General features: G+C 43.8%; 1 long non-coding RNA gene across 1 annotated transcript in view; it reads left to right on the top strand.

Moving 5' to 3' along the window:
• Nucleotides 1–385: 385 nt before the first annotated feature.
• LOC120411692 overlaps nt 386–8,446 on the top strand; it is a 44,147-nt gene continuing 36,086 nt past the window's right edge. Inside the window, exon 1 of the long non-coding RNA XR_005604196.1 lies at nt 386–467. This is a non-coding gene — a long non-coding RNA (uncharacterized LOC120411692). The remainder of the gene's footprint in view (nt 468–8,446) is intronic.

Raw genomic sequence — 8,446 nt, 5'->3', positions numbered from 1 at the left:
TTTTATCTTACAGTTCAAATCTGCCTTTGAAGCCAGAAAACTCCAACCCACTACGGCACTGTGCAAACAGCATCTGATGTTTTCCTTCAGCTGGCCACAGTGTGAAGAGGGACAGACTGTGCACAAATGGGTATTACCTGCAAAGTTACCCTTGCCTGTAAAAGTTACACTCATGCCAACTTGCCTGCAACAGTGACAGTGGATGCATACTCCTCTGAAACCTTCATCTGTCCAGCTCCCCTGCCTTTCCAGACAAGCTGCTCTTCATGGTGGCAGTCTCAGCAAGCTGCAGGGCTGCAGTAACAAAGCAGAGGTCAGCGAGCTAAAGCAAACAAGCCCGCACATATCCATGCTCAGCAAACTGCCTGCCAGGGCTCGAGGCAGAGACCAGCACACAGTTGGTGTGCTGACAATTCTCTGCTTTATTCTGCTGCACTACATGGAGCCAGAGTCCAAATGATGAGAGGGTGAGTAGCCTGTCTCCTCACTGGAGTGTCTGTGGGTGAATTCAGAAAGATTTTTGTATCTTGGGGTTTGTATGAAGAAGCAGGACAGCTGGAAAAGGTATTGGAGCAAATACATCCTAATCAGAATAGTTGTGCTCCTGAGGATGTTAAATCTTCTTATAATCATTTATGAAATCAAAGACTGACTTCCTTTCTAAGTGGAAAGTCGCTTTCACCAGATGGGGGTGGGAAACAGGGGACTGAACCTGATTTAAAAAAGATCACCATTAAATGTCATTCTCCAGGAGAGAGACCTGCTGAAATGAAAGAGATTTATGTGTGAGATTTAAAGTGTCCTTGGTGTGGGAAGTCTATGCCAGAGGAAAGTTTGTTTGATAATTACACTGGGAATACAGGAAAGAAAGACTAATTCCTGTGCTATAAGGGAGGCATGGGCTGACAAGTAGAAGAGAAGTGCAGGAATCCACATGCTATTATTTATTAAGGAGTCCCATCTAGGTGTGTATGGCTATGTGCAGTACAGAGCAAAAGAAACATGTGGAGATGTAGAGCACAAATTCCTCGTGCCTACAGGGAGGTAGAGAGGAAAGACTGATCATGTGCGATTAGACACCAAATGCTGGCTCTCAGGAAACAGGGGGTCAGTTCCTGCCTTGGCTGCAGGCTTCCTAGGGCTAGACATTTAATATCTTTGGTCCTGGTTTCCCATCTGTAAAAAGGGAATAACATTTCTTTGGGCCTTATTTGTTTTGGTTGTAAGATCAAGAAGACAAGTCTCTCTTCCAGTGTGTGCATGTGCAGTGCCTAGCATAATGGGGGCTCCCATTCTCCTTCAAGCTGCTTGGTGTTATGTTGATAGCAGAGCGTAAAGGGGAGGGAGAGACTGGGAACAACTCTGGGTTATCAAGAGAGTCTTTTCCTCTGCCAAGACAGAGAGCTGTGTTTCTGACAAGGAGGGGTATGGAAGAAGATGGAGGTTGAAGATAGGTAAGAGATAAAAGGTTGGATTGGGGAAGCAGCTGAAGGTTGAATCTTCCAAATCCATTGAGGGAGATTATGAGAATTTGATGTCAGCACTTATAGATGAAGCTTGGTAACAGCTGTGTTGGCATAGATCATGAAGCCCTTGTCACTTCATATTTGCAGTACAAGGGTGAGATCACACTGTGGGAAGCCAGGAGAGTGCAGGCAGTATTCTCCATTAGGAAGAATGGAGAGGCTAGGTTCAGAGTGGTTGTCCTGCCATGACTCTTCCCCCCGACATGATCCTTACTGTTGCAGAAGTAATGCTTCAGGGCACCAGGACATGGAGGCAGAGTGAATTGCAGAAGGTGCCTGGGATGAGAGACTCTTCCCATCCACAAAGATACCAGAGGGATTTTATCCTGGTCAGGTGTCTTGGGCTGTTTCCGGTTGAGTCTTGATCTATTTCATTGTGGAGTTGGCAGTTTCAAAAGGGAATTACATGATACTCTTGAATGAAAAGATTGGTGAGGGAGGGATGGAAAGGAAGACAGTTAAATGATTGAGGTGCTCCTGGTGGGTCTCCAGACTGCTGTTCTCCACAGCATGGGCTTCCCACGATGCTTGTGGAAGGACAGGGGTGTCTGAGAGTCTCATGTCAGATGCATGGTCCTAAAAGATGAGCAACTCACTCCAGTCTGTGCTCTAAACTGGAATTCTGAGTCTGGCCTGCCTGACAGGGCTCTGTCAATGCCCATGGGTTTGTCTGACACTGGAGATAGATACCTCTCTGCTGAGGGAATGTTGATGATTGTTATTATTTCTAATTTGTCTAAAAACTGGTGTACCAATGTGTCATCCAAATCTTAAATTAGAAATGAAATATACCTTCACTTGTAGGGAAAAAAGGAATCTAAAAAAAGAAATATGAGAGACTGATAAAAAAATTATTCCTTGGATATTTCAGGAGTTGCTAATTCTCCTTCTTTTCTCTCTCTCTCTCTCTCTCTCACTCACTCTCTCTGAAAGACCTGCCTAGTTATGAATTTGAGAGTCTCAGGACTTGTCTACACAGGGAAATTTATCAGCCTAATTATGCTAGTGTAATCAGGCTGATAAATTTGCCTGTGTATACAAGCCTTAATTTTAAAAGCTCCATTGTCTGTGAGTGCAAACCTAGTGAGCAGTTGTGTTTTAGGCCCCTGAACTGTGCTTGCCAGCTGTGGGCTGATTGCCGAAGTCTTTGACCGAGTTTCCTCATTTCAAAGCAGTGGGGTTCTTTGGATACTAAAAGCCTGTATTAAATTAAGCAGGAAAGTAGCAAAGGAGTCATATTTTGCTGAAGCAACTTGCAGTTTCTTGTGAAATGTATTGACAAGGGTATATAGGTCACTGCTGCCTCCTGCCTGGTGGAATGTCAGACCTGCTCCCGTCTGTGTCTCTCTCTGGTCTCTGGTTTAGCCAACAACGGGCACCACTAGCAGAGATTCCCATTTAGGTAAGGGATGGAAAATTTGCGTGTTTGAAGGTGCATACCCAGAGATCTGTACTTCGTGTGGTATAGGTGCATGGTAGAGGTGATACTCATAAGTCACAGAGGTTGGTATGGCACATGAATTCTGTTTTGTTACCTGTACTTGTCTTCTGTACAATCACAGAGACATTGTCAGGGAGGTAAAAAAAAACTCTGGGCAGTTTTGGGGAGAAAAAGTGTAGTTGTGTAGCTGATTATCTATTTCTCTATATATGGCTATATACAAAAACCTGTTAGTCCGCACATACAATTAGCTAGACAGCTGTGAAGATGAGTATTTCCAAAGTGAACACACAATGTGGTCTTGTGGCTCAGGCCTGATCACTTCTCCACAACTCTTTAAAAAAGCGAAGTTAGACTCCATTACAAAATGAGCTGGCTGAAATAATAGCCATCCCGTTCCTAAAACCAGGTACTGTCCAAAATAAAGGGATGAGTTGGTTTCCATGTGCAGAGGAATTTTGCTAGAGGGCACTTTGTCCACTGGCAGAGATTGGCATTTCTCTGGCAGAAAAACAGGAGAGAGCTTCTCAGGAGCAGGGACATAAGAAACAAAGTTCTAGAAAGTGATGTGTATTAAAAATAGTCCTGAGAAAAGCGGGGAGGAACAGCCTCTGAGCAAAGGTCTGACCTAAAATAGGCTGAATTTGTGACTGATGATCCACATAGTTGTGTTCCTTTTCCAGTGCGGGAGACCCTTGGGTATATTGATGTGTATGTAGAATTACAGGATGACACTGACACACTTGTACATTGATGCCCTGGCCCATGTGGTGTTTGCACAGAGCTGTGTATCCTTCTTTCAGAGAACTTTGTCTGCTGGGTGTCTGCTCTGTTTTCTTCCCTCTGGAGATGTCTTCTGAACTCCTGTGGGTGGATCTGGATTTCACTGATATTTACAGGAGCATTTTCCACTTCTTAGCCCCTTTAAGATGGCTTTTCGTTAAGATGAAGCTTTGGGACCTGGTTACGGTGTAGCAAATGTGGGACTTAGGAAGGAACAACCTAAATTTGAAGTTCTGTTGGGCTAAGTTGGGCAGCAACTCTAGTCAGGTTACATGCGGGTGGGAGGAGGAAGGGATGCATGTCTAGTTTCACCTTGAGCTTCCTCTAAATCACACCAATAGGCAGGTACTGATTCCCTTTAGCAGGAATAGATATTTTCACATTTTCCATCCCTGAACGGGGTAGGGTACCTCTGGGAATGGAAAGGGTGAGCCTGACCCTGCTGGTCACGCACCCATAGGAAAGAAAACACAGGGCACATCTCCCACCACTCATGCAGGGACACATTTTACCATTGAATCAAGTATCTCCATGAGCTGCAGACCCAGTGAAATGTGGTTTTCTTGTGTCTGTGGGGTGTTCTCTGGTCTTGTGAGAGCAGAGCTGGTCCTGCTGCCTTTCCTGCAGTTACATTGCCAATTTCTTCTATGCGGATGTCTGTTTTCCAGAACTTGTGAGAACTTTGTGTCTTGGGAGGTGTTCGCCCCCCTATCAAACTTGGCTGAAACTGGAAAACAGGTTGTAAAATTACTAGGGAGTCACAGGCACCCATGCTTTAGACGCAGCCTGTGTGCATGATTCATCCATTTAATTTTTATAGGTGGTGCTGAAAGATGTCCTTGGGATGCAGATCCAAATTGTTCACAAATGCCCCGGTGAGTGTAGCAGGACAAGTGGAAGATGAGAAACAACTTGTCGCTGTGGCAGACGAGCGTAGGAGGGACACAAAGTAGCTGTTGGGTGATGGGGATGGTTATCAACGGGATTCTCTCAACGGGAAGCGCGTCCTCTGTGCCCAGGAATCTGAGAGCTGTGGGACGCCTGCTTTCGGAAAAAAAAATGTTTTGCTCCTGACAGGAGAGGGCACGTGCTTTTTTGGAGTCCCATTCATCTTCCCAGTATGAGAAACCACTTCGTAAAGAAAAGAGATTACCTAATCGTGCTTTGACGTTTTCCTTTGTCCGCTTATCTCACATTTCCTAGCCACTGATGGATAGGTAAAACCTCCCAGCCATGGCGGTATGGAGTGCTACGTATGAGGGTTGGTATGCAGAGCTGATCCAACAGGACTTCTCTGTGTGCCGGCGATGTTAATGTGTGCTACTGACAGAAGGGTCTAGCAGCAAGGTGCAGAGCAACCTTTTTCACATGTGAAGGTGCTAAATGGAAGCTTTTAAGATTTTCCCACCACCGTTTAAAAGATTCTCCTTCTCGTCTGTTGCATACTGATAAGCTAAGTAAGATCTCATTAATGATCTTTGGTTAAAACCCTTTTTTCTCTTTAATTGTTACAGTCACCTCTGTCTTAACTTTTTTTTGTTTGAAACTGTATCTGTCACTGTGATCTGTGCAAAGTTGAATAAAATAAGAACCCTGGAAAGACTGAAAGTTATCTTGTTTACCAGCTTCTTATATACCTAATGTAAATAATTCAAATTTCTTTTTTTTCTTCTTTTTCCTTCCTAAATTTCAGTATTAGCAGATCTGGGGTGGAGGGGGGATATTATTTCAGATGAGGCAGCAGAGTATTAAAAGCTTTCCCATAAACCTTTACAGTGACATAGGATCACCTGTCAAGGAATTTAGTATATTTTTACTATTCATCATTCATATTCCTCTAACGGCCAGGTGCCCCACACAAATCACAGTCCTTCTGGGCTACAAATGATATAAATGCATGGTGAGAGACAGCTCCAGGCCCAAACACATTACAGTATAAATATCCAGGCAACAATTGACCAACAGTTCTCTGTGACCTTAAAACACTTTATCTTTTGCTCTTGTGGTAAGGTCAGTGATGGCCCTTCCCCAGATAATTCCAGAAATAAAATTACAGCATGGTATACTGATGTTTTACAGGAGAAGTGTTTCAAAACTGTTTCATTAAAGAGAATCCCAGTACTATATCTATCTTCTTACTAAGCTGGTGCAATGGAGAGATTTATCTTTATTCTAGATGAAACAGCATCTAAGAGCATTTGCTCTTTGAAAAGTACAGAGAAAAATGTGAGTTTCCACATTTGGGCCATGTAGGACTCAAGAGTATTTATTCACTGTGTTTGATTGAGAAATTAATTTAGTGAATCTCTTATGCATAGCAACATATAAACTTGGAGCTCCTTTTTTGACAATACTTTTACAATGAATCAGTGCTAAAAATCATAAGACATCCCAGGGATTTTACTAAACTTTCTCAAACATTAAGTCTCATTAAAATTTTAATGGTTTGTGTGATCTCACATTTGATAGCATGCTCTGGGACTGGTTTTAAGCTCTCTAAGCAGTCTAATAATTTTATCCCCACTGTAATAATGCTATATATTTACTTTTTCAAGCAAAATGTGCTGCTCCCTATAAAGTGTCTGTAACAATTTACATCTGTTAATTTGAACTAGTTTAAAGTTACAATTTTAACCCAATTAGATTATTTTCTAATAATGTGATTATTTCTTTAAAATTGTATTTGAAACAGTTAAAACACAGTTCCTAGTGGTCTTCTAGAAAAAGCAAGTAAAATGAAAAATAGCACATGCACTTTATTTCTTACACAGTACAACTTTGCTCTGTGTCTGTGCTTTTCCACTAGTTTGTAGCTAATACTATTCCTGACAGAACATTTTCACCCTACTTTTTCCTTGTAGATGTAAAATTTCATTTTATTTTATTTTGACATCTGTAGCATTTTCCCTTCAGCTGCACAGCTTTTCACTGCAGCCAATGTGTCACATAACTTCTCTTACGCGTCTCCCGAAGTCCTGGGGGTCAGGCTGGAAAGTGAAAAATGCAGAGATCTAGGAATGGCTCAGCCAGCTGAAAGTTACGGGAAGGGAAAGGCTCCAGTTTCACTGAAGGGAAGGAAAAAAAAAAGAGAAGAAGAAGAAGAATGGCTCCTTTCAATGCAGACGGAGGCAGTCTGGCTGAGAGTCAGTGAGGTTTAAAAATCCAAGTGGTCCAATAACTGAAAATCTGTATAGATTCAAAGCAATATTTTAAATATTGAACAAGTGCAGATAAAAAAAAAAAAAAGTGTGATGGTTTTTCCATTCTCCTGCTGCATATAGCCAACCACGTTCCAAAACCAGGCAGTATTTCTTTTCCTCAAACCCTCAGCACATGTGGCTAAATCCAGTCCATGTCTTCAAAGGACGTCAGTGAAAATGTCCTGTTGAAGTCACTGCTTCAGCCACTTTTCATCGGAATGGCGGTGGCAGGGGGCTGTTCCCAGTCGAAAACCCTGAAGGTGTTACGCTCACTATTTTGTTAAAATATAAGTGTTGCTGTTAAGAAATAGGTACTGAGCTAGGAGTCCCACAGGGCTGAAACCATTAGGGAATTGTCTTTGCTGACAAGGCCAGTTTGTGATTTCATGACAAAGAAAATAACATGCTAACTCAGGGCCTGGAGCACCTGGTTTGTGCATGAACCTACCTCTCCTCCTCCTTTTTCATACCTCTGCTATACTTTGGGTCTCTATTTGGGTCTCTCTGTCCATTTGCCTACCTTTCTCGTCTTTTCATGTTTTTGTTCACTATTCCAGATCTTTCCCATCGTCCCAGACAGGCTCCAAAAAACGTTGTACGAAAATGTAGGGAGAGGGCAAAAGATCAGTGAATAAAGCACTGAGTACTTACCTCTTAGAGCCTGTTATACTGTCAGCTCAAAGTTAAAGTGCAATAAATCTGGTGGTCTCACGTTGGTCCCCTGTGTGCTGCAGTCCACCTCATAAAACTACTACATAATTAAGTACAGTGCAGTACAATTGGCAGTCTCTGCTCAGCCCAGGCCTAGCAGCAAGCACATAAACCCGCTCCTGCTCCCTGAAGGTGGAGGCTGGAGGTGACAGGGAGGTGGGGAACAGCTCTGGCTGCCAGTGCAGCTCTCCTGCCTTCCTGTGGGGACGTGGGACATGGCGTTCCTGGTGCAGATACACCCCGGGAGTGCATATATGCAGAGAAAGAAATGATGAGACTTGACAGAACAGGTGATGCCTGCAGAGGAGTGGCAGCAGCCTGGGGAGGGTGGTTTGGCTGGGGTTGTATGTTGGCTGAAAATGACAAATCGGAGATGTTTTGTGTTGGCTGGGGTGACCCCCAGGGACGAGCCTGGGGTGGTGAGCAGCTGCCTCAGGCGGGTGACAGCTCAGCAGGTCCCTGTGGGAGAGCCGAGGAGTGCTGGCACAGGACTTTCTGGGGTGATCAGTCCCACTGCCCGTGTGTGGGTATGGTGGACGGGACAGTGCTATTGCAGAGTGGTAGCCCTGGATACCAAGAGTGTCAGAGCAGCACCTACTGCAGATACTAAAGAATTCTCCAGGAGCAGAGCAGGGAAACAGGGAGCCTGGCTAACAGAATTCCATCTTCTATCTTCGTTTCCTCGGTTGCCTTTCCTTACCTGGAGTTCTGAATTAACAAACTTCAGTTTTGCTACATAAGCAGTTTTCCTATTTGGGAGGAAGCCACGCTGCCCAGAGGTCTGA

The sequence above is a fragment of the Corvus cornix genome, chromosome 2, assembly GCF_000738735.6.
Source record: "Corvus cornix cornix isolate S_Up_H32 chromosome 2, ASM73873v5, whole genome shotgun sequence".
In the NCBI taxonomy this organism is placed as follows: domain Eukaryota; kingdom Metazoa; phylum Chordata; class Aves; order Passeriformes; family Corvidae; genus Corvus; species Corvus cornix.
This window is presented reverse-complemented; position numbering and strand designations above follow the sequence as displayed.